This window comes from Zootoca vivipara, chromosome 2, assembly GCF_965207765.1.
Source record: "Zootoca vivipara chromosome 2, rZooViv2.hap1.1, whole genome shotgun sequence".
In the NCBI taxonomy this organism is placed as follows: domain Eukaryota; kingdom Metazoa; phylum Chordata; class Lepidosauria; order Squamata; family Lacertidae; genus Zootoca; species Zootoca vivipara.
The window spans coordinates 93,748,443-93,774,759 of NC_142584.1; the positions used below are offsets into that span (position 1 = coordinate 93,748,443).

Here is a 26,317-nt window from a genome sequence, read left to right on the forward strand (position 1 = left end):
AATTAATTTCCAGGAATATTATGTTGGATGTGACAAAATAAGCCATAGCTTAGACAGAAAACCAAACAGCTTGAGCTATTATATTTTAAGTTATTTTCTCTCTTTTCCTATCTCTTTTTCTATTGCTGTTTGTTGCTGTGATACAAAAAAATAGGAATAGAAATGTATAATTCCTTTAGGGGTGAAAAATAAATTAAAAATTCCTCTTTCTGTAGTCATTAACATAGCCAATTTACAAAACCCTTTATAAGAAAAATGGCTTTCTAATGGGGACACTGTCAGACTCTTAACTACACACTGCTGGGAGCCGCTCTAATAACGTCTAATGCAAGTTGTAGGGAAGCGAATCAGTAGCAGAAAGCAGGATCGCTGCTTGACTGCTCCCTTTCCTGACAGGAAGAAAAGGACAGTGATCAAGCTGAGGTCCTCAAAAGAGGCCCTTAAATCACTGGATAACATGAAGAATGGGATGTACACAGGCTACTGTAGAAAGCATATAACAAAGCATTTGAACTGTAGTGAGACAGATAATTCTTGTAGCAACATTTAGATGACTGTGATCTTTTTGCGTTGCACATTAAACTGTAGTAAAGTGCACCAAAGATAATGGAAAATGTTCACGTGTAGTCCTTTTTCTTTTCTTTTTTTTTAAAAAAGCTGTTTATGACATGACATTACCAAGAAGGTATTATGTTAAAGATTCTGCCAGGAAGGGAGATGTTGGGGTCCTCTTCTGTGATTTAGCCATGCACTGTTTCTTAAAATGTAATAGAAAAAAGTATTTAAAATATTATGTTCTTATTTAGCGCTGTCCTTAAGTTGTGGGATGTAGCCCTTATAAAAGGTTCCCCAAGCCTTAAGAAACAGAATAATCTCATTTTTAGGAGGTTAAAATAGAAAAGATAATTATATAATGTATCTGGCTCTTTTGGTTTTGGCCATATGTGTTCAGATTTCATAGCAACATTTAAGATGATAGGGTAGCAAGGGATGGATTTATTTCAGTCTCTTAAATGCTGTATTAGACGCATGATTTGTTTTTGGTGAAACTACAAATAGCGATTTGCCAGGGGTGGTGGCTACCAGGAGAGATCCAAGTTAGAAGGGTTATTAATTTCCAGCCCTCAGAACATTGGAAGTAGCTTTGTTTGAGAAGGGAGGAGGAAAAAGACTGGAAGAAAACCCTCACACTCCAAAGAACAGAAATGAAATTTAATCAATTCAATATGCATGTTAAAGGAAACATTCCGAAGGACAGATTTGGATTTGAACTGATCTTTCTTTCTTTCTTTCTCTTTCTTTCTCTCTTCCTTTCTTTCTGACAGCTAACTCCTCCTGAAACATGGCACAGTGACAATCAGTGACTGAAAAGTGAGGACAGCCAGGTTTGTTCTTTTTGTTAAATGTTGCTTTTAAATGGTATCAGATATGATTGTGATTAGAACACGAGTAAAATTGCTGGCTTGTGTCATGCATGTGGCACACCTCAGGGCAGATTCAGATAAGTGTTTATTTTCATTGTCACTGAGAGGAACCCTGTTGAGTTAGGCTATCTGAAGGGGTTCAGTTTGCAATGGAGCATGTTTTTTCATTATTATTTTTTACAAAGCTCATATTTTCACACTCCGTTGCATGTCAAGCCCTTCAGAAGACCTATATTCAAGTATCCAGTGCAGCAGCCGTTTCTCAGTGCATACATGCAGCATGGTTCCTGAACTTTATAAGAGGGACAACAGCTATAAATGGTTGATATTAAATAATGTTGACCATTGGAAATAGGTCACCATGTTCACAAATCAAGTTTTATGTAGTCAGCTACACAGTCCTTGCATGTGTACATTAGCCCCTAGCAAAACAAATACAAAAATCCCCAAATAAATAAGGTCTGCACATGCATGCAAGAGGTCCATACCATCATCAGGATGCAAAAGCAATAGTGCATTCGGAAAATGATTATTTGTCCACCCATATTCACAATAGAATACTGACGTGAATTTATCTGAGATGTACCCAGCTGCTGGAGGCAAATTGCCATGTTAGCCACAAGGTAAAAGTGTAAGAGTTATATGCCTCTTTTATCGTATATGCACTTTCATCTAATCTCAGTTGATACGATTGATGCTGCTGAAACCCATATTCAGTCTATGGTACTGTACTCAATGTGGGGTAAAATGTTATTCTTTTCATATGCGACTTGAACATAAAAGGCGAAAGTATACAATTAATTTGCCAGCACTTTCTTTAAAATTGTATGCTAGGTTTCTGTGAAACACTGTATGAAGCAATATTCCAAGTAAATTATTGTTATTTACTGTGATTTTTTTTGCCTGCATATTTAAAAGTCAACAATTATGTTTCCCTTTTTTTGGCTTAATGGCTTTCTACAATATTTTTAGAAACCTGGTCAATTCTTTCTTCACTAAGTCTGAACATCTTTTTCACACACTGCAGTCTTAAAAATAACACCAAATGCAACTTTATAGACCAGCTATTTTTCTGAATCCATTAATGCATAAACGACTTTTTTTTAAGTGAACTTGTGGGACAAAATTGACTTGAAGCAATTGGAAAGCCCTTGATGGGATTTCATTATTTGTGTTATCTGGACACATAGGTGGCCTATGACAGGAGTTGGTGGCATCTGTCTAATTCATACTTGTCAGGGGTCAGAAATGTGAATACTGACATCATGACCAGCATTTTTGAAATAGGCTATAAAAAGGATACATAAATTCTGCTAATGCTAGTATGTAAAGTTAAAGGTCCCTATGAATTGTTGTGCCAAGAAAGAAGGGAGCTTAGTGACCACTGTGCCAGCATTAATGGTAAGTGCTATTACCTGTGACCTTGCACATAGCAATGAAACATTTGGCTATAAAAATAGTCCAACAACATTCAGATGGTCAAATAACAAAACTGTTGCATAGTTGAAGAGTGGGAAATGGCTTGGGTATGGAGAAGGGTGGCTGTGGATGACTGATGTGGGTACTATCCCAAAGGCATTTCAACTACTAGCAACCATTTACATTAGTGGTTATCCTATATAATAATGTCCATGTTGTCCCTGCGTCCAGATGTCCCGTGTGTCCCTGAGGTACTGCGCATGTGCCCCAGGGATACAGGGATTGGACAGCAGAGACTGCCCGCGCGCACTCTCCCCCCCCCTCTGCCTCCTCCAACCGCTTGCGCAGCGCTTCTCCGAACCCTGGGACCCGTCCTTGCTGTCGGCGGCAGGGGGACAGGAACGGAGGAGGAGAAAGCGCTGCTTTCTCCTTCTCCGTTCCTCTCCCGCAGCCGCCGACAGGAAGCAGACATCCCAGGGTTCGGAGAAGCGCTTGCGCAGCGCTTCTCCGAACCCTGGGACCCGTCCTTGCTGTCGGCGGCAGGGGGACAGGAACGGAGGAGGAGAAAGCGCTGCTTTCTCCTTCTCCGTTCCTCTCCCGCAGCCGCCGACAGGAAGCAGACATCCCAGGGTTCGGAGAAGCGCTTGCGCAGCGCTTCTCCGAACCCTGGGACCCGTCCTTGCTGTCGGCGGCAGGGGGACAGGAACGGAGGAGGAGAAAGCGCTGCTTTCTCCTTCTCCGTTCCTCTCCCGCAGCCGCCGACAGGAAGCAGACATCCCAGGGTTCGGAGAAGCGCTTGCGCAGCGCTTCTCCGAACCCTGGGACCCGTCCTTGCTGTCGGCGGCAGGGGGACAGGAACGGAGGAGGAGAAAGCGGCGCTTTCTCCTCCTTCCTTCCTCTCCCCCAGCCGCCGACAGGAAGGACGCGTGCACTCTCCCCCCCCGCCTCCTCCAACCGCCGCTCCTCACGGCCAGGGAGGGTTGTGAGGAGGCCTTCGCCGGCCTCCACCCCGGCGGGAGCGGCGGTTGGAGGAGGCAGAGTGGGGGGAGAGTGCGCGCGCGCAGTCTCTGCTGTCCAATCCCTGTATCCCTGGGGCACATGCGCAGTGACCCAGGGACACACGGGACATCTGGACGCAGGGACAACATGGACATTATTATATAGGATGTAAACTACCTTGAGTGCTGTCAGGTAAAAAGGCAGGGTAAAAATAAATAAATAAATAAATAGTAATAATAATAATTTTGGTATTCTGTGTGTTCTGAGGCTTTTTAGCTGATGGTTGAGGTACATCTCAAGAGTGCCTGATGCTATAGCAAATGCCTACTTAAGCACCTAATCCAGAAGGCAGAGGTTGATAATTGTTAATTAACAATAGCTAGTTAATCATTGTTCAGATATTCTATGTCCAAACAAGGTTCTTGAGGAACAATTGTACCATCACCTCTTCTATGGCCAGTCACTTTCTCCAGAAGGCCTTTGTTATATTCTGGTTTGAGTTGAACAATACCTTCCTTTTTGAAACAACATTCCAGCACTAAGTCCAAGCCACCTATGTAAACTCCAGCAGGGTGGACGACACATTAGCACTTGTAACCTTGTGTCCTTGTCTACATGTGTTAAGTACTATACTGCACATGTACATGAGCTCAGACCTCTGAACAAGGGTCATGGTGCACCACCACCACAACTGGTTTTTCTTAGGGAATTAGCAATGAGGCAACAAGCCAGAGTTTAGAGTAACTGAGCTGTGTCCAATTAATGGACACACACACCAAGGAGTGTGGTGGAGTCTCCTTCTTTGGAGGTCTTTAAGCAGAGGCTTGACAGGCATGTGTCAAGAATGCTTTGATGGTGTTTCCTGCTTGGCAGGGGGTTGGACTGGATGGCCCTTGTGGTCTCTTCCAACTCTATGATTCTAATGTGTTCCATCAGGATAAGAATTTTCACTTGCACAGTGAAACTCATGGAATCCGCTCCAGAGAGTTGGAGGAACCCGCAGAAGAGATCTAGAGGGTGCGTAGGAGGAGGGAAGGGGAATTCCTTTTTTTTTTCATTGAAAATTGACAGACTGGGTACATAGCATTTAGCTTGGATTGGCAACTGTTTGCTTAAATCTACAGGGGACGTGGGAGATGGGAAAGGCTGACAGGTTAAAGCAGCATGGAACTGACTGGGGAAAGTTGGAGAATGAAAATGAGATGCGGAGGAAATAGATATATTTATTTTTGTTTATTTTTATAACATGTATCACTTAATATAGCAAAATCTCTAAGCATTTCACACAAGTAACACTCATAAAAAGCACCTGAAAAAAGTAAATAAGTAATACTGAAATACAATAAAAATCCAATAAAATGTTAAGCAGTATTTATTTATAGAAACATAGAAGGTGAATTGGGTTAGACAAAGGAGTAAAAAATGTAATTAACACTTTGCCTGAAGCAGCATGGATTGCTTGGAGAGTTAGAGTGACAAGAAAGGAAGCAGAATTAGAGTTGTAGGGAGGAAATTGGAGCGCAAATATTACCTATTCAGTGTGAAGAAGGTAGAAGGGGTGCTCTTCCTACTGGGATTTGTTGTGAATCTGGAGGTCATCCTTGGCACCCGGACACCAGAACTGCTTGAGTTGTTACTTAATTTTCAAAGGGCTAGACACCCTAGATTTTGCATGTCAGTGTGGCATCACTGAGTTGGGCTTACTTGCACTTCTAGTGGACGAAGGCAGGAGTAGCTTTTACAGGAAATAGGCTGGCTGCTCTTCAGTTTTTTGCTCCTTCCTGGACAAAGCACTCACATTCTCCTTTGGCTCCTCTTACTCCTTCATCTTGGCTTAGCAATTTTCTTCTTCTTCTCTGATTTCTACAGTTCAATTACTGACCCTTCACAGTCAGTCCTTTCCCTCCTCTCTACAGAATGGCTTCTAAGAGGGGTATATAAATGGCTTGCCTAGCCTAGGTCTCCAGGGCTTGCAGGTCATCTACAATTTTTATTTTTGTGAAGTGGCAGGTTCTCCCCCCACCCACTCTAGGGAATGTTGGAACCTTCTCCATGGCGAAGGGTCAGTAATTGAAGAATCTCAATCAAACAAGATGTTTCAAGATGCCCACTACATGCCATTGTTATGCTGTGCCCCAGCCCCTCTAGGTTTGTCTTCAAAGTTAGCGGACAGCAGATCCGAAACTTGCTGTCCCCTTTAGCCCTGCATGAAATAATACTTTCCTTGGTTGAGGCAATGAAAGGCCAGCACAAGCTCTGGCAAGCTATGGGTTCTCCTGGAATCTTTGCAAAGCTGATCATAGTTGATTAGTGTAAAAATTGTGGGGCTCAGGGATTGCTAATCTTAATGGGTACAAATTCAATTCACAATGGGTTGTGCAGTGCTTCCGGCAGGGTTCATTTCCTCTTTGGGAATCTATTTGGGATGTGTGTGAACATTTTGGAGGTCCCAGGACTGTTGAATACCGGTAAAGGGTGGACATATTTTCATGGTCTGTATTAATGGAGGAGGATAGCTATTGTACTTTCTGTTTTCCTGCCCCTTTTAACTAGACCTCTGTTTTAAGTAAAGGTAAAGGTAAAGGGACCCCTGACCATTAGGTCCAGTCGTGACCGACTCTGGGGTTGCGCGCTCATCTCGCATTATTGGCCGAGGGAGCCGGTGTATAGCTTCCAGGTCATGTGGCCAGCATGACAAAGCCGCTTCTGGCAAACCAGAGCAGCACATGGAAACGCCGTTTACCTTCCCGCTGTAGCGGTTCCTATTTATCTACTTGCATTTTGACGTGCTTTCGAACTGCTAGGTTGGCAGGAGCTGGGACCAAGCAACAGGAGCTCACCCCGTCACAGGGATTCGAACCGCCGACCTTCTGATCAGCAAGCCCTAGGCTCAGTGGTTTAACCACAGCACCACCTGGGTCCCTTAGACCTCTGTTTTAGTATACCACTTTCAGGCAAAATGGAGCCAATAATTAAAATGGTGGATCATCTTGGAAGAGTTTAATCTGTTCCTGTTGCCTAGCAATACGTACAACCACTTTAAATTGGAGCCAGGCTAGATAGGAGGCCTAGAGTGGAAGATGAAATCATTATAGATTGCAGCAACTCCACGTCCCCAACTGTTGAGCCTATTAAAAGCTACCATTATCAATTTTGCTAGGAGAACCAATGGAAATGTGCAAACAACAATGCAAAAAAATACAGCAATGTATAAACTAGTTATCAAAGTTCAAAGTTTAGAGGGTCAGTCTCATTCTGTTCATATTAACATCAATAAATATTGATCCTCAAAGGAGAAAATATACTTTGAAGTATTTTAGCAAGCCAGCAGAAAGTTGAATCCATGGCTGCTGAAGGAAGACAAAGAGAAATTGTACCTTTTATTAGCTGGACCTGTCTGGTTTTACTTGTTCCAAGACATTCTGGTTTGGGATCATCATGACGCTTCATAGAAAATTAAACGTTCTTGGACTTTAGTTCTGTATTAGCCCAAGTCTTTCCATCATAATAATAATTTAATAATAATAATTTATTATTCATACCCCGCCCATCTGGCTGGGTTTCCCCAGCCACTCTGGGCGGCTTCCAACAGAAAAATAAAACACAGTAATCTATTAAACATTAAAAGCCTCCATGAACAGGGCTGCCTTCAGATGTCTTCTAAAAGTCTGGTAGTTGTTTTCCTCTTTGACATCTGTTGGGAGGGCGTTCCGGAGGGCAGGCGCCACCGTCGAGAAGGCCCTCTGCCTAGTTCCCTGCAACTTGGCTTCTCGCAACAAGGGAACCGCCAGAAGGCCCTCGGTGCTGGACCTCAGTGTCTGGGCAGAATGATGGAGGTGGAGACGCTCCTTCAGGTATACTGGACTGAGGCCATTTAGGGCTTTAAAGGTCAGCACCAACACTTTGAATTGTGCTCGGAAACGTACTGGGAGCCAATGTAGATCTTTCAAGACCGGTGTTATGTGGTCTCGGCGGCCGCTCCCAGTCACCAGTCTAGCTGCTGCATTCTGGATTAGTTGTAGTTTCCGAGTCACCTTCAGAGGTAGCCCCATGTAGAGCGCATTGCGGTAGTCCAAGCGGGAGATAACTAGAGCATGCACCACTTTGGCTAGACAGTCTGCAGGCAGGTAGGGTCTCAGCCTGCGTACCAGATGGAGCTGATAGACAGCTGCCCTGGACACAGAATTGACCTGCGCCTCCATGGACAGCTGTGAGTCGAAAATGACTCCCAGGCTGCGCACCTGGTCCTTCAGGGGCACAGTGACCCCATTCAGAACCAGGGAATCCTCCACACCTGCCTGCCTCCTGTCCCCCACGAACAGTACTTCTGTCTTGTCAGGATTCAACCTTGATCTGTTAGCCGCCATCCATCCTCCAACCGCCTCCAGGCACTCACACAGGACCTTCACTGCCTTCACTGGTTCTGATTTGAAAGAGAGGTAGAGCTGGGTATCATCCGCATACTGATGAACACCCAGCCCAACCCCCCTGATGATCTCTCCCAGCGGCTGCATGTAGATGTTAAAAAGCATGGGGGAGAGGACAGAACCCTGAGGCACCCCACAAGTGAGAGCCCAGGGGTCTGAACACTCATCCCCCACCACCACTTTCTGAACACAGCCCAGGAGGAAGGAGCGGAACCACTGTATAACAGTGCCCCCAGCTCGCAACCCCTCTAGACGGTCCAGAAGGATGTTATGGTCGATGGTGTCAAAAGCCGCTGAGAGATCCAGCAGGACTAGGAAACAGCTCTTACCTTTGTCCCTAGCCCGCCGGAGATCATCAACCAGTGCGACCAAGGCAGTTTCAGTCCCATGATGAGGCCTGAATCCCGACTGGAAGGGATCCAAATGGTCCGCTTCTTCCAGGTGTGCCTGGAGTTGTTCAGCAACCACTCGCTCAATCACCTTGCCCAAGAATGGAAGATTTGAGACTGGGCGATAGTTGGCCATATTAGCCGCATCTATAGATGGTTTTTTTGAGAAGCGGCTTAATGATCGCCTCTTTCAGCGGGTCCGGGAATACTCCCTCATAGAGGGAAGCATTTACCACCCCGCAGAGCCCATTGCCCAGCCCTTCCTGGCTCGCTTTTATTAGCCCGGATGGGCAAGGGTAATGCACTAAATAACTGATGGAAGACATTGCTTTCTTTTATAGGTGAGGAGGATAAAACATTCTTTCTGACTTCTAATTCTGGAAGGTTGTAGAACCAAGTAAATGTTCATTATAGTTTTTTTTTTAAGTTCAAAAAATAATCCAGTTGAGTATATTTCACAGCTTAAATAGTGAATAGTGGATTTATTGGAGACATAGGAAGCTGTGAGTTTTTTTTGGGGGGGGGGATTCACAATGGAAAGCTGATCTTCTGAACTGGAAATCTGTGTGACAGCATATTAGTAATCATTAGACTTTTAGTCCAGCAAGCAGGTTGTAGATTGTGCCCTTTAGGAGAGGGATAATAGACTTGATAGAAACATCACCGTTAGCCTGTCATTCAGTAGTTTAATGTCCTCTGACTGTGTTCTAGATACTGAAATTTTCCTGAACAGTAAAAAAGTGGCTTTGAAAATGATGCTGAACAGATTTAACCAAACACAGGAAAGGTTTTTCTGTGGCAGTTTGTAGCCAATAGTGAAAAATATAAAATTAAATGGGGTTTGCTTGTGACATGTTTCAGAAATGAGGAATAAAAGTTAAATTCCAATCCTTTAGGCACCAGTGGGGAATCTGGCCTAGAGGTCCAAATGGGGGCATCCTAATTTGTCAATAAGGCCATTTCCCCAAGCCATGCACACCTGCCCCCCCCGATTAATATATGATATTAGGTGTTGTGCAGGTAAAGATGCAGCATCAGACGAACATTTATTCAACACTGTTTTTAATTTGGCACCCAAATGCAACTCTATCTGGGTTGGTTCCAATCTCCCGCTTGGGAGCTTATGCTTGGAAACAATTCCTGTCCAAAGCAGGATTTACAGGTGCCACCAAACATTAAAAAACACCTGAAAATTCCTTTCCCTTTGATTTCAAGTTGCCTGGGCAAAGGAAAACCCTGGGCAAAGGAAAACCGAATATCATGGTGACATCGGATGATTACTCAGAATGGCTAGTGGGGGCTTGTGGAGGTCAGGATCTGGTCTGCTGGCCAGATTCATTTCCCACCCCTGACTTAAGTTCACTTCAATGTGAAATTAAATTAAAAGTAAATAAAAGTAAAATAATTCTTGTTTTAGGAGGCTGAGAATCTGTTAGCCATGGTAGCTAACAGATAACATGGTGAACTCAAATTACAGGTTTCCAGGGCCTGTACATTGAATGAACAAAAAGTCATCATCAGTATGACTTGCTTGTGAGTTTCTCAGAGGCATGTAGATGGCCACTGTCAGTGATGAAATAAGTTTATTGATATGTTAAAGTGATCTATTAGAAAAAGTTACTATGGACATCTGCATTAGTTTCAGAAATTTAGCATACTGAACTTCTGTTACTATCTAAACAAAACACCAGTTAAGAGTTTAATGGAAAGAAGAATGATATGCCCAGTTATATCATGGTTAAAGTTGTATAGCCATAGTATTTCAAAATTTAGAAAGAAGTTGGTGTACATCCTTCATAAATAAACAGAATTTGGAACTTGGTCAGAGTTGTCATAGAAACATGCATACAGTTTATTGAAGTAGAACGTCTGGATGTATGTACTGTATGTTTCTTCTACCCATCTTCTCTACATTAACACTTGTGGGTTTATTTATATTTTAACCTCCTCATCCCTAAAGATGGCATTTTGGCAGGTAATATAATTTAAAACAATAGAGGTATTTTAAATTAGATTTGTTAAAATTCTACTGTTCTGTGGAAAGATCCTCATACTTGGCCATAACTTCAGAATGTGGGTATAACAAAAACTTGTTTCATGACCCACATAAACTACCCTTTGGAAGATTTGTTGTTGTTGTTGTTTAGTTGTTTAGTCGTGTCTGACTCTTTGTGACCCCATGGACCAGAGCTCACCAGGCACTCCTGTCTTCCACTGCCTCCCGCAGTTTGGTCAAACTCATGTTGGTAGCTTCGAGAGCACTGTCCAACCATCTCATCCTCTGTCATCCCCTTCTCCTTGTGCCCTCAGTCTTTCCCAACATCAAGAGTCTTTTCCAGGGAGTCTTCTCTTCTCCTGAGGTGGCCAAAGTATTGGAGCCTCAGCTTCAGGATTTGTCCTTTCAGTGGATAGGTTTGATCTACTAAGGGTCAATTTGTGTGATCAATTCCATATACTTGATCAGCTGCAGGAGCTCTTTGACCAATACAGAGCTTGGAGATGTAATTGTGAGAATCTAGGATTGCTAAGAGGGAAGGGGTTTGACACAGCTGTGAATTCTGTTACCGTGAGAGCTCAAGAAAAGTGTAGCGTTGATTTTGGAAATGGCTCTGATCCACCTCTGTATACTGTACTTCCTGGTGGATAGGCAGTTTCCCCTTGTGATTAAGGATACAAGCTGTAGAGGAGTGGGATATTTTGTATAAACTGGTCCTTTGGCTCTGTTGGATTTGGCAGATCCCTAGTAAAAGAAAGATGTAAAATTTCAAAACCATGAACCACCAGTTGCATATGGCCTGCTTATTTTCTTACTGCATGATAGAGGACATTTTTAAAAAAATTCTTTGGCTATCCTGACATTTCTCCTACACTTACTTTTAGCAGCAAAGCTGTTCTTTACTAAGAGGTATTTGATAATATAGTTTGTATTCGTATCTCAGAAAGAAATGCTTCTATAGAAAGTTCAAGAAGTAAATATTATAATCAAAGAAGCATCATAAATAACTTTTATGTCTAAATCAAGCTATTAAAAGCTTTTTTTATTTTTAAGTAGATAGGGGAATAAAATAGCTGCATAGTTCATAAAGTGGTGTACTATTACTGCCTGCTGTGCCCATGAATTATGCCAGCTTTTTACACTTGTGAAGTAAAAAGCGGATTAGAACTGTGATCAATGTATTATCCTATATTTCTTATTGTTCATTATATTTCCTTTTTGAGAACCTTTGTAGTCTAAATGGCTACTAATGACATAATTACAATTGTTTGTCACCACCATAATGTGTGATTTCCTATCTCCTCATGAAGATGTAAGTTAGATAAAGGAGGAGTTTTGGCAGGAAGACAAAGTGCAGTGATTTATTAAAGACCAGATGTGGTTGTTAAAAGCTTTTTTTATACAGAAAGACTTAATTGAGTGATGTGAAATAGGAATGAAATATCTGAACATTATAAGCAGTGGTTCTTGGTGTGAGTGACATGGTTGCTCACAGGAGCACGGCAAACTAGTTGGTTGTTTTATTGTTGTATACAAATTCATGGTCGAATTTAAATAGTGTGAGAAAGTGTTAAAGAGGAAAATAATAACATTTTGTTGAGGTCTGTTGGACTGTGAATGTCTTTTCTGTCATGTCTTGAGAAACATTTTCTGATGTGAGGAAGCTGGTGAGGTGCAGTGATGAGAGTGTGCGATTTTGATGTAGAAAACCCAGGTTCAAATCAGAGCTCACTGGGTGGCCCTGGGCAAATAACTGTTTCTTCCGCCTAATTTACTCCTCTGTGTTGCTGAGAGGATAAAATGAAGATAACTCTGTGCAAGCTACCATGAGTGTCTTGGTTGAAATGTGGAATAAAGATGTGACAAAATAAACAAGTGGAAGGTTCTCACTCAGTGTTCGTGGTGTTCTATTACCGCTGATCAGGGGGGAATCAGAAAGGGATTGGAAAGTGAAACATAAATAAAATATCACTTATTGCAATCTTAAAGTATGTTCAGTAATTTTTGGAAATAGTGGGTTTCCCCCCTTATTGAGTATTTGACCCATGTAACACTTTTCTTGCTTCCTGTTAAGTTCTTTCTCCACATGCAACACTTATGGGATCGTACAAGACTCCCAATCAGCTTAGTATCCTCTGTGGTTAGGAGTATCTTACTTGCTTTGTCTAGTTCGCCACCCATGGCTGTTCCTGGTCAGAGATAACTTGACCACTCTAGCCCATGTATTTGTAACCTTGAAGCTGGACTACTGCAATGTGCTCTGCCCTTTGACCTGGTTCGGAAGCTCCAGCTGGTGCAGAATGTGGTTGCACATGGGGACACATGGCAGACATGTAACACTGGGCTGCCCATCTGCTACTGTGTTAAGTTCAAGGTCCTTGTATTAACTAGGACCTGGGAGAACGGGATTCAAATCCCCACTCAGCCATGAAGCTCACTAGGTGACCTTGGGCCAGTCACTACCTCTCAGCCTAACCTACCTCACAGGATTGTTTGGGGAAATAAATGAGGAGGGGGAGAACCATGTACCTGAGCATCTTGGAGGAAAAAAGTGGGATAAAAATGGAATCTAACAAACAAACAAATAAACAAACCCTTATGTCTCAGTTCAGTCACTGATATTTTCTGCAGGAGTGTCATTGGTTGTGCCTTGAGATGGTGAACTGTTTGTGTCATTGGCTCAGTGCTGTGGAATGCATAGTTTGAGGTGGATCCAAACTGGAACACATTTTTCTTATATATGTCTGGCACTTCATGGGGCTAACCTATGTTCTTACTGTTGATACTAACATAGTTCTCAGGTGAGCTTTGGCTAACCCATATTGCTATAATCCTAATCAGGCCACTTGCACTTGAAATTTGCATGGGAAGGAGGGAAGCTGTCATTGGGGTGGGAGTTTTGTTCCCATGCAAATTACAAACACATCCTTCTCCCCACCCCTACTGCCCAGGTAATTTTGAGACCACAGCCAGGAGAATGTGGGCGAAGCGCTAAAGCCCCCTCCCCTACACTGAATCTAGGGTTCAGATCTAGATCTGGGGCCTCACATTGGCTATTCCTGATAAAATCCTTCGCTCAGAATCCTGCATTCTTGAGCAAACATAATTAATGCCGCATGTAGTTTGACCCCAAGTAAAAAGTGCTCATCATGTCAGTAGACAAGCAGCCACATTCAACAGAAAGAGCTGGTACCTTATAAAGTAAATGGGTTGTAGCCAATGTTATTTCTACTTATAGTGTACCCATTGAAATTAATGGACCTAAATTGGTCATGCTCATTAATTTCAGTTGACCTCTGGGTAGCTCAGTCGGTAGAGCGTGAGAATCTTAATCTCAAGATTGTGGGTATGAGCCCCATGTTGGGTACCGGTAGTAAATTCCTGCATTGCAGGAGTTTGGACTTGATGACCCTCGTGGTCCCCTCCAATTCTACAATTCTATTAATGACCTGCTCTGAGTGGGGTGAGTACTGGATATAACCCTCAGTCCAAATGCCTATGTAACTTTATGGTTAAAGAATGGTTCAGTGTGAAACTTAAGATTCCTATTTGTATTACATTTGGCAGATGTAAACAGTTCCAAAAATCAGGATTAAAAAAAACCACCTTACTGAATCTACCTTCAAATCCTTTGGGAGCAGATCATCACTAACTCATTTATCACACATCTTCTTTGGTTTCTAGCTCATGCTTCTTTGAATCTTGTGATGCACGTTGTACAGATACCCTGTAGCAATGAACTGATTGAGTATAATTTGTATTCATTGTTAAATTTAGTAACTGCACTGAGATTTGAATTACGCTAATCAACTTTTCTTGTAATTTGTATAATTTACATACTGTACACACACCGTAAATGCAGGACTCTGATGCAAAACAAAGTTTAATTAGTGTAACAGGGTTACATCTGCTTCCCAAGTGATTGATTTCTGAATGTGCTTATGCCAGTCGCAAGGGGGATCAGGGAATTGAACCATAATGGTTAAGGGCACAGTCTATGAAGAAGTTATCCTGCACATCCTCCATCTGAATGAAGGAGTTGTGCAATATATTGTGCTTCTCCACTAGCTACTGTTGTTCATTCACTTCAATGGGTCTTGCTTGGAATATCTTCTGATGGATGATGCCCTGAATCTGGAAATGACAAAACCTCCTAAATGTCATCATTTGAATTTGGTTTGAACATGTATATGTGTATGTGTGTGTGTGTGTGTGTGTGTATATATATATATATATATATATAATGTGTGTGTGTGTGTGTGTGTGTGTGTGTGTATATATATATATATATATATATATATAGGTTTTAGCTAACAGACAATTTTGATACAGTTTTGTTCACATATTAGTTTGCTACGTTTAATTGCTTTCAGTTACATTCTATTTAGGAGTTATTTCTGACAATCAGATGTTTGGAATCCTACCGTAAAAGTGAACCTACAGTAAAAAAATGCTATTCTTTCCTTAGAACCATGCTGCTGAAAGGTGTAGTGGGCCAATATATGTCTCCCCATTTTATTTATTTTTATCATAGGAGACATATTCCAGGAGACAATACCAATTGAAAAAAAGTGCGGTAAAGGTGGTTTGAAAGTTCATTTGCTTTCCTAAACCCCCACGTGGTTTAAAAATGCCCCGGTTGCAGCCTGGGGTGTGTGTTCTTGGCAAGACAATGAAAGTTGGTTGTTGGTTAGAGCCCATGGTAATCACTAACGTACCTAACTCCCTCTATCCCCAGGGTTTTCTGGGGTGTTTTTTTTTACAACTGTTTCAAGAATGGAAAGTGAAGGACCTATACTGTACTTAGGTTGATCCATTGTTCAGCTTGCATATATGTATTGTAGAATGCATGGTGTGAAACTTGTTTCATATCATGGGGGGAAAACCTGCTAGGTATATTTTCACACTAAGGTATACAAGTTATAACTGTGAAAGGGAGCATGCAGATTTCCATGAAAAACGCACAGAAGCGATGGCTGTAAAATGTGTAAACAAATACCATATTTATCCGTGTATAAGACGCCCCCATGTTATCAGATGACCCCTATTTTCTGAGCCCAAAATTAAGTACAGTGGTACCTCTACTTACGAATTTAATGCTTTCCGAATGCACATTCGTAAGTAGAAAAAATTTGTAAGTCTAATCCAATAGGAATGCGTTGGGAGAAAAAATTCGTAAGTAGAAGCAACCCTATCTAAAAATTCGTAAGTAGAAGCAACCCTATCTAAAAATTCGTAAGTAGAAAAAATCCTATCTAAACCGCATCCAAGATGGCGGACAGAGCTCCATTCGTAAGTAGAAATATTCATAAGTGGAGTTATTCGTAAGTAGAGGTACCACTGTAAAAAATATTTTACTAAATATTCAAAATGCCGATATATTTAGTACCGTATATTTAAACATCAAACAGCGAGGCAAGCTGTGTAATGGCAGCTGCTCCTATCAGCTCAGTGTAACTCCACTGTAGCTGCAGTTCCAGCTCTCCCGCTTGTGTGTTGCACTTTTGTCTCAGTATTTATGGTATGTACCGTATTTACTCCACAAGCGCCGACATATGAGAATGCTGATCAAGGAGCTGTGACTGCCAGAGCTGTCTGAGTGAGTGTGTTTGGGGAATGGGGGGGGGGTCTGGGCAGCCAGGGTGTGGCTGAGTGAACTAGGTGGAAGGGACAGTGTCCAGAGTGGGGGCTGCTGGGGGGGGGGAGTACCAGACCAGGTTTGTTGTGAGGCCAATACAGTGGTACCTTGGTTTCCGAACTTAATGTGTTCCAGAAGTCCGTTCTTAAACCAAAGCGTTCTTAAACCAAGGCATGCTTTCCCCATATCAGAGGGGGACTCAATTTACAAATGGAACACACTCAACAGGAAGCTAACCATGTTCTGCTTCCAAGGCAAAGTTCACAAACCAAAACACATACTTCCGGGTTTGCAGCGTTCTTAATCCAAGTTGTTCATAAACTAAGCAGTTCTTAAATCAAGGTACCACTGTTGTGAGGGGAGGCTGGGGGGGGGGGGAAATATGGATGGCGGCATGTATTTATTTATATGTTTAATTGCAACATTCCGTGTAGAAGATGACCCCCAATTGTAAACTTAAATTTTTTTGGGGGGGGGATATCGTCTTCTGCACGTAAAAATACGGTACTTACTTTTGCACCACCGAGTAATCCCACTGTCTTGTACTAAGGATTCTTCAGCCGTCCACCGATCTACAAAACTATGCTGGTGTCTTCCCAAATATGATTGCCAGTGGGACTTGCTTCATAGTGAGTATGTTTAGGGTTTCAGCCTAAGTCAAAGCAAAATTATTTCAGCTGGCACTGCTTACTTTGTACTTGGCCCAGGGGCAATCAGTTCAAAAGAAAGGGGATTATAGTAAGTAAGCCTACAGATTGGGGGAGAAAATGTAGGATTGTCATAAAGATCCATGGAACAAACAAAACAAGCAGTGGTGCACACGGTTTCCTTCACTGCATTGACAGGGAGCGGGAAGGTTGGCACCCTTCTGCGTGCCCAACTCAAGGCAAATAGCGAAAGCATTCAGGAAAGGAGTCACAACTTCTCTGGAAAATGGCTACAGTTCTGTAGGAAAGCCCAAGCTACCACACTTCTAAAAACAAGCAATATTCGTAAATCATGTTGAATTATATTTAACAACCATTGCCATACTATTGCTGGAGTCAGTGTCACTTAAATACTGGACAGTTGGCTGCAGATATGATATGATGTGATGTGAAAATGACCAAAGGATGGTGATCAGTTTTTAAATTTCATTCACATTTTCTGTGAGACCTCTTGAGGTATGTGTCGTGAATGTGATTCATATGCTTCATACCATATGTGACATATGATTTTATTTTTACTAAAAGGGGTTTCAGCATTTAAATGGTATATTTAATTCTCTGGTTAGAATAATTAATATTTAAATCTCCTTTTATGTTTTATAATTAAATAAGAAAATACTGCTTAGACCTACCTTTTTGATATCCTTGGCTATATTCTAATTATTTCTTTAATTTGACCCATAAAAACAGTCAATTTCTTCATTAGTAAATTGCAAGGATATCTCGAGAGAAATATGGTTTTTAAAGGTGTCTTACCCTATCTAATGAGAATTTTAGTTTCAGCATGTTTCCTCCCCATTTCTTTCATTTGTGCCATTTTGTTTTTTTAAAAAAAGATACATTCTAGGTAAATTAATCCTTTCAAAGGCACAAAATAACTTCCTTTTTGGAAAGGGTTATTAGAGCCTTATTCTTTATAATCTTAAATACCACTTGTGTTAGGCTGAACAATGTGTGGAGAAATTACACTATTTTAAAAGAAGAATGATTACCAACCAAAGCCAAGTATTTTACAATTATATGATCATGGAAAAGAGAGCTTTCAACTGGGAAAAAAAATGTGATTTAGATTCTTATGACATGTCTGAAGTTTAAGTATTTTTGTAAATTAGATTGTTCCTAGTTAAACAGGTGGTTTTGAAGGCTGGTTTCACTGTTGTTTTAATCATAGTTTAGTTACCATGGAGAAATATGCAAGTTATCATTTATACACAGAAGTGAAATTTATGCTGCATAGATAATAGACTAAATTTAGCATGACTTAAGTTTACCACTTCCTTTAAAAGAGAGAGAGAGAGAGAGAGAGAGAGAGAGAGAGAGAACAGTATATGGCTTATTATTATTACCCTATCAAGAAGGTAATTTATTTAAAATATTTTACGTTTTTGTGGGCTGTTATTTTTCCCTGCTGAAATTAACAGTAGCGCTGCTTTCCAAGATTTTGAGTGATTTAGCTTAATAAAGCATATCATGTAATACAGATATTGATTGTGCTCAAGGTGGTCTGATGCTCAGCAAAACATTCCAATATTCTAATCCTGGTTCTACAATATTAAAAGGAAAGTTTATTTTCATTTACCAGGATGGAGATTACTGGGATTTGGCACTGGAATTGTAGAAAAAAAGAGGGGCAAGAAAAAACATGTTTCAATCTTGTGACTATACTACTTATCACTGAGCTTTCTACACACACACACACACACACATACCTGGAATCTAACAAACAATTGTTATTATAGGAACTTTTGTCATGCTGATTGACAATCGGCTGTACAACATTTTTCCATTCTGATGTTTATTTTCCTGCCTTGTGGTGCTAGAGGCAACTGAAAAGAAGCATCACTGTCACTTTGTTTAACTGCTGCCACAAAGGTAGGGCTAAGTTTTCAAGGACAAATGTAGCAAAAGTATCATGATCCAACACGAGGTCCCCCAGCACGCAGAGAGCAGCAGATCCCTTTCAACACCAGCTGTTCTCACAGATATAGATTGCTGCAGTGAAATTTTCTTCATATAATTCAGGAAGCTCTAGAGAATTCTCCAAAACAACTGTGCCAACAAGGAAAATGTTGAATTTTTCATCAGCTTCCCAATGCAGAGAGTTAGTGGGCAATCCATTCATTCATGACCAGATGTTCAGTGTAGTAACACTCTGCAGTTAACTTGAACCTTGTGGCCTGTTTTCCGTTGGCTTGCAAGGACATTGGCAGCTACCTAACATTGGAGAATTGTGGCCTGAAAAAGCAAGAGACTGAAGTGTGTGCCTGTGGCTTCCTGGTTGGTTTTTCACCAGCAACCAGACCAGGTAGGAAGTGATGAAAGAAATAAACAACACAGTACCAGTCATTAGAGAAGCACTGGAGAAGACATAATTTCTGAATGACTCTATAGTCTTCAAGGAATCGTAGGGATTCCCCCACCCCCCACCCAGTTCTTTGTGATTCAGAAGGAGAGATGATTGCTTCTAAATGCTCCGTTTGACATGCTTTAATCTGACTATGTAAACTGTAACTTTAAAAAATTACGTTAATAGCACTTGGAAACCAGTAGGCTGCTAACTTGTCAAGGCTGTTCTTGAGCGTATGTAATCAGACTAGGTAGTACTGTAAATGTATAGAGCCTTGTTTGAGCACCTATGTAAGATAGTCAGATGTATATTATAATTTGTCATTTCTGCAGATTTGTAGTTTCCTTCATAAACATATATTTATGTCTCATGCCGTTTTAGTATTTTGTGCTGTGGAATAGTACATTAGAAAAAAAAATAACATTGAGTAGGAATGTTGGAATAAACAGTGTGATTTTCTACTTTGAAAAGGATTCTTCCTTAAAATGATTAACTGTGTTTGATTCTGGTTGTGCCAGCTGGCTAGGAAAGGAAAGGCAGGATTTGATAACATTTAAGGTCCCCCCCCTCTTCCTTAGATGTAGGGATCTTTTCATTCATTCTTGCCTACATTGTATTTCTAAATAACTATTGATTTCAGAGTGAAATAATAGATAAAGCTACTACTATGTTTGATTGATATTACAGTCTGATTTCCAAATGCTTCTTTGAGAGGAAAACAATTTGTTTCAAAAAAATTCATATCTTAATTTTGCTTTTGTGGTACATTCTTTCTAATATGTATGTTGCATCTGTATTTTTTAGAGAGATTATATTTCCTTTTGCTAAATGCTGTTCCATCTCTTAGGCAATGTACAGATTGCTGTTGCCTTTTTGCTTACAGTAGTGAGTCCCATTGGCTTTAGTTTGATTACTCAAGTGAGTAAAGAACTCATTATTCTGGCTCAGATTGAGTATACCATATAAAATGGTGGTAATGGGACATTGAGCCAGTTCTTTCACAGAGCTGAACCCTCCCAGTAATTATGTTTGTTTTGGCAGTGTTCTTTGGCTTTAATTTGTAAGGTTGCAATGAAACCCTCCCTTTGCATTTCCTGCTTAGGAAAGTTACAGTTATGCTTTGCATTCAGATACCAAAATTCATCGTTCTGCAGAGGTGAATCAGAGCTTGACCTGCCCATGCAATTAAACCTATGCTCTAGTCGTATCCTTTGGTTGTGTTTCAATTTAGCCTTGCTTTAGAAAAAGTTTGTCTCCAATGATAGACTTGACTCCTTTGTGGAAGGGGAAAGGGCTCTGAGAAGAATGCTCTTGTTTCCATTGATGCTAAGTTGCTGATAGAAAAATGAGAACAAGTTTACAGTAGCTGTGACATTAGTTACCTTTATTCAGCATGGTCCAGCTGCACTGAGCCCTCAGGAAGCCTTCACCATGCACACAGTTTGTTCTTGGGTGTGAAAGCAAACAGTATTTGAGTTGGCAGTAACTCCCCTTTTAGAAAAGTTTGCTGCCTCGGCAAGAAACCGCAGCATGAGCTTTCTGCTTTTGAATGTTTCCACTGGCAGGATGGCCTTTTCCCACATTTCCTTGGTTTAAGGAAACAGATTTGGAACTTTTTTGTTGTTGTTTAAAAGAAGAAGAAGAAAAAGACCAAATGCCAACATTTAACAGCTGGACTTAGTATGTAATTTACGGTTTTCTCTTTATGCTCTTTCAGATGTGTGGATTTTTTTTTTTAATTTAAGCTGCCATTCTTAAAAATGCAATCTATTGTCAACATTCTAGGAAATATATTTTTACTTACGCAGGTTTAATTGTTATTTGCTACTTTTATACAAATGCTGAAAGACTCTAGTTGTTATCCTTTTGAAGCTTTGTTCGATATGCTAGATAACAAGTTTCTGGGCAAACTAGACAGGCAAATAAACATATTTGCCCAGATACATTTTTAATAGGTCAATTGTATGTTTATTTGGAAGTAAACCCCATTGAATTCAGTAGAACTTCCCAATAAGCAGCCCAGCCTGCAATTTTACTGCAAGTGAACATATCCATATACTGAATTAACTCATTCTCACTGATTTGCTTCTTTTTTGGGGGGATGATCTTATATTTTCTTTAAAATGGAGGTCCACAAATACTGAAATCCTTTCTAATACCACTTGGCTCCAGATTCTAAATTCAACACTTAGAATTAGAAACAGATCAGATGCAGGAAATTAATGCAGCCAGCCAATAAATTATTGAGTGAGACTTGCCATTAAGTTCTGTGGTATTTTTGGCCTGACAGTTCAGGGATACTAGTTTTGTGTAGCTAAATGCACAGTGTGAACATCTGTAAAAGCACCAAAAATATTTTTAAGACCTCCAAAATAATTATAAAAGTTTCCTTTGTTGGGCAAGGATGGAGAGGGGGAAGAGAAGCGAGAGGAGCCGAGAAATCAGTAAGTAAATACTGCTGCATTCATGTAAATGTCACTTCATTTATACTTCTGATTTAAGAGGCAAAATGTGCAGCAGTAATGAGAGCAATGTTTTGAGAAACTGATTTTTTAAAGAGACAGTAGTTGTTACTCATTTTTATCTGTGAGACTTTTAGACTTGGTTGGATTTATTATGTATGCTACATGTTTATGACATTTTTATTGTTTGATGTTAATTTGTTGTAACTGCTGCCACTTTGTTGCCAAAGACCTCTTGAAAAAGGAATATGTCAGGATCCCTTCCAGTTTCATAGAAAACGACGCCATTCTCCCAAATTTGGTAACTGCTAAACCAACCCCAACGAAGTCATTTAGGAGAAAAAAAAATCTTGCAGGGGGGGAATACTCAAAGTTTTATATCATTTTCTTCATTTATTGATGTAATAGCCTGTTTTATTTAAATTCAGAATATAATGGGTGACCACTTTCCAACAATAGTGACATATATTTGAGTTTAATCGAATAAAATTTAAACTCCCAAGTATTTTGGAGTAACTCAGTTGCCTTTTGCTTATCTTGCAATATGTGAGCTAATTACTACATTAAAATACTTGTTTATCTTGGAGCAATACGGTCTGCTGTGGCACTCTTCTCTCCCTACTGGTTACAGCCTTGCATAAACTAAGCTATGCACATGCCCACACCACCTCTATATGAAGAGGAGAAACTTGAAAGTTGTTAACACTGGATAATGCTTCCTGAGAGTCAACAAAACACTGGAACACATTACATAATATTGGGGGCAAGGGCTGCAGAAGGAAGCGGGAATAATAGAAATTGCCTTCCTGAGACCTGTGGGTATAGGGCGGTATATAAATTTTAATGATGATGATGATGATGTGGTGTGCCTCTGAATATCAGTTTCTGGAGGAGTGTAAGTGGGGAGAGTTCTGTTTGATTCATGCAGTATAATAATAATAATAATAATAATAATAATAATAATAATAATAATAATAATTATACACCGTCCATCTGGCTGGGTTTCCCCAGCCACTCTAGGTGGCTTCCAACAAAATATTTAAAATACATTAAAACATCAGTCATTAAAAATTCCCCTAAACAAGATTGCCTTCAGATGTCTTCTAAAAGTCAGGTAGTTGATTATTTCCTTGACATCTGATGGAAGGGCGTTCCACGGGGCGGGTGCCACTACTGAGAAGGCCCCCTCTGCATGGTTTCCTGTAACTTCGCTTCTCACAGTGAGGGAACCACCAGAAGCCCCTCAGCGCTGGACCTCAGTGTCCGGGCAGAACGATGGGGGTGGAGACGCTCCTTCAGGTATACTGGGCTGAGGCCATTTAGGGCTTTAAAGGTCAGTGCCAATACTTTGAATTGTGCTCAGAAACATACTGGGAGCCAATGTACCAGTAGGTCTTTCAAGACCACCGGTGTTATGTGGTATTAACGCAGGTATATTGTTGGCCACTGTAAGAACAGGATGCTGGAATAGATAGACTGGTATAGGTTGGCCTGTATCTTACCACCAGTCTGAAGTAGCAGATAGGATATTGTATGTAGATTGGGGTAACCTAAATTCAAATTCTTATTTGGCCAAGCTTGCTCAATAGCTGTGGCCTAAAACAGAAGCAGTCTGCTTAAGCTACTTCACAGGGATGTGGTGAAGATAAAGTAGGCAAGCCTAATCTCCATAGTAGAAGGTCATAATAGAAATGTGATTTTAAAAACCCCTTATGTAGAAGCTGCTTGAAACAGCTAGTAGCAGCACAGAAACTCTGCATGTGACCAGGCTGAGCCATTCTTCATTTGCAGCCAGTATGCTGAGCAGTTGTTGTCGTTGTCATTGGCATTTTTATCCTGTAGGGAATCTGTTTCAAACACCTGCACCATGGTTAGATCTGAGGTCTAATTTGCGCATTCATTTTTGTGATGATTCTTTGTTTACACAGTCCAGTTTTCCACCTCATAAGAAGACTTTATAAAGGGCAAGGCTGTCTCAAATGGCCTCCATGTGGTTTCCGTAAAATTATCTGTTAAAAAGACCAGTTCCTTTGCAAGTATAGAGTATGTCTACTATTTTAATCTTAGTCTGTGTTTCACATAAACTCAGCAAGAGAAATTCTGCCATATCTTTGATATTGATTTGATATTGTGATTTTTAGTCTAAGACAGCCCTCCTAGTTTTCGCATCTTAGTGGTATTGTATTCACCCACTGTATACCGTTTCCATATGGCACACAAATTTCATGCTATAATAATTGTCCATATGCACTTAGAAACTCCACCTGCCTTTTCACAGTAATGATACTTCTGAGGGCAATATACAAGTTATCCTGTTTAGATTAAAACGTGATTTGCAGTGGACTGCAGAACCAAGTCATTTAGCAATTCAAAGTTACAAGCATAGTTATAAGGCATATTAAAACAGCCTTCTAGTTTTTACAAATAATTTCTGAAGTGCACCTCACACTGGTTTTATTATTATTGTTCAAATTCAGAATTTAGCCCAGTTTTTGGCACCCAGAATTTAGGTAGGCACCAAATGAGTACAGATAAGTTAATCTTTTTGATGGCTCTGCTTCTGTGTCTTTAACAGCAGCATGGTTTGTAGAAACTTAGAAGACAAGTTTGGTTGGTGGTGATGGAGGAATTCACATGCTTAATTTTTGCTTGTCAGGCTGTGTTAAAAGCATAGGAGCAGGGCCAGAAAAAGGTTGGCAGCTTCACTTATAATAATGGTGATACACTGACGTATGGGTTATATGCCAAAGAAAGACCCCATTCTCATACCTTTTCTGAATCCTAACTGTATAAAGCGAAATACCCCATCATTTCCATGATGCCAGGGGAAACTCCAGTAAAATAGATGGGCTTGTGATAATCATGAAGGGTTAGTAATGATGGATATGTGAACACAACTCCACTTTTTCTAGCAGAAACAGAAAAAAATCCATATACAGTGGTACCTCCGTTTGTGGATGGGATCCGTTCCGGAGGTCCGGTCGGACCCTGAGGTTTCCGCTACTGCGCATGCGCACATGACAAAAACCGGTAAAATACTTCCGGGTTTGCCACGCGCACATCCTAAAGTTTAGATAACCAGAGGGTTACGTAAACGGAGGTTCGACTGTACACTCGTACCTTGGTTTTTGAACAGCTTAGTTCCCAAACGTTTTGGCTCCCGCATGCCAAAAACCCAGAAGTGAGCGTTCTGGCTTGCAAATTATTTTTGGGAGCTGAACGTCTGACTTTGGTTTCCGAATGTTTTAGAAGTCGAACAGACTTCCGGAATGAATTCCGTTTGACTCCCAAGGTATGACTGTACTTTGATGAATGAATTAATTAGTACTCCAACTTGTACCCAAGGGGGGGGGGAGTAAAACCTGTTGCAGCAGCAGAGAAACTCCAATAAAATATAAACACGGCAGCTATAAAGCAACATACCAAGTTGAAAGCCTGAGAAAAAAAATAAAAGTTTATAATTATCTGGTACTGGAAGAACAGAAATGTTGTAACCAGATGGACAGGGGTTGGAAGGGCATTCCACAATGGGGTGCCACTAGAGTGGGGCCCTGCTCCCCAGTTACCGCCCACTGAATCTTCAGGATTTCACCACACAATATTGAGCATCAATCAGTTCATATAGGAGCAGATAATCCTTGAGTTACCTCAGACCCAAGATCTTGGAAATATAGAGAAAGCCAGTTTAGCTTTCCTACAGTGGGTTTACTCTCGAGGAAAACTGAGTTGAATCTGTGGAACACTTGTGCATGCATAGTATGTGGTCACTAACTGGGCTAAAGGCAACAACCGTGGTAACACCTGTGTTTCTTGCAGATGCCGATGGGCAGGGTTGGTGGTTTGTTGCCTCTTCAAAATGACATTGAAAGAGCAATAAAACAAAATGTGTATGAAATACATGCAGAGACTCGTTGCTTCCTCCTGCCTTAGTTCCCCCCCCCCCCACTGTCAAAATTTAGATTATAAACTCCTTAGAGTAGTACGTCGGTTGTTGTTATTGTTTTGAATATATTACTTGGTAAAGCACCCTGTAAAATAATGGTGCTATATAAACAAGCAACTTATTTACTGGTGTATGAGAGTTTTTAACCACATTTTGATTCAAATTTGATAGGCCCCCCAGGGGCCGGAGGAAATGGTCTCCAGGGTTTGGAGATCTCCTGTGTAAGGGAAATGAGAATGGGACCATTTATTTTTTCTCATAGTAACTAAGAGATGGGGGAAGAAACTGTAGATGCTTGGTTGCAGTTACGCAAGCACTGCTTAGTTTCCAGAATACTCAGCTCTTCCATTAAATGAACTTCCCTTTTCTTTGCTAGGGAGACTTAGTTGTACTGCTTTGAGCACCTTGTGTGACATTCAAACCATCATCCGACTATCCTTAATATAGGCTTCTTGAGCTGCTTCTGTGGACTGTATGCAACACTTTTAAATGTCTGCAACCTGTGATATTTTGGCTGATTGAAGCTGAAGGCGGCACTGGAAAATTAAGGAAAGCATACGTTGTAA

General features: G+C 40.9%; 1 protein-coding gene across 30 annotated transcripts in view; it reads left to right on the forward strand.

Moving 5' to 3' along the window:
* The window catches only part of FOXP1 (forkhead box P1), a 544,444-nt gene that overhangs the window by 152,933 nt on the left and 365,194 nt on the right, over positions 1-26,317 (forward strand). For 26 of the 30 annotated variants that reach the window (XM_060271340.2, XM_088662398.1, XM_088662407.1 and 23 more), the window contains one exon: positions 1,326-1,385. The exons of the other annotated variants lie outside the window; for them this stretch is intronic. The gene's annotated coding sequence lies outside the window, so the exon portion shown is untranslated. The remainder of the gene's footprint in view (positions 1-1,325; positions 1,386-26,317) is intronic. 30 annotated transcript variants of the gene reach the window in all.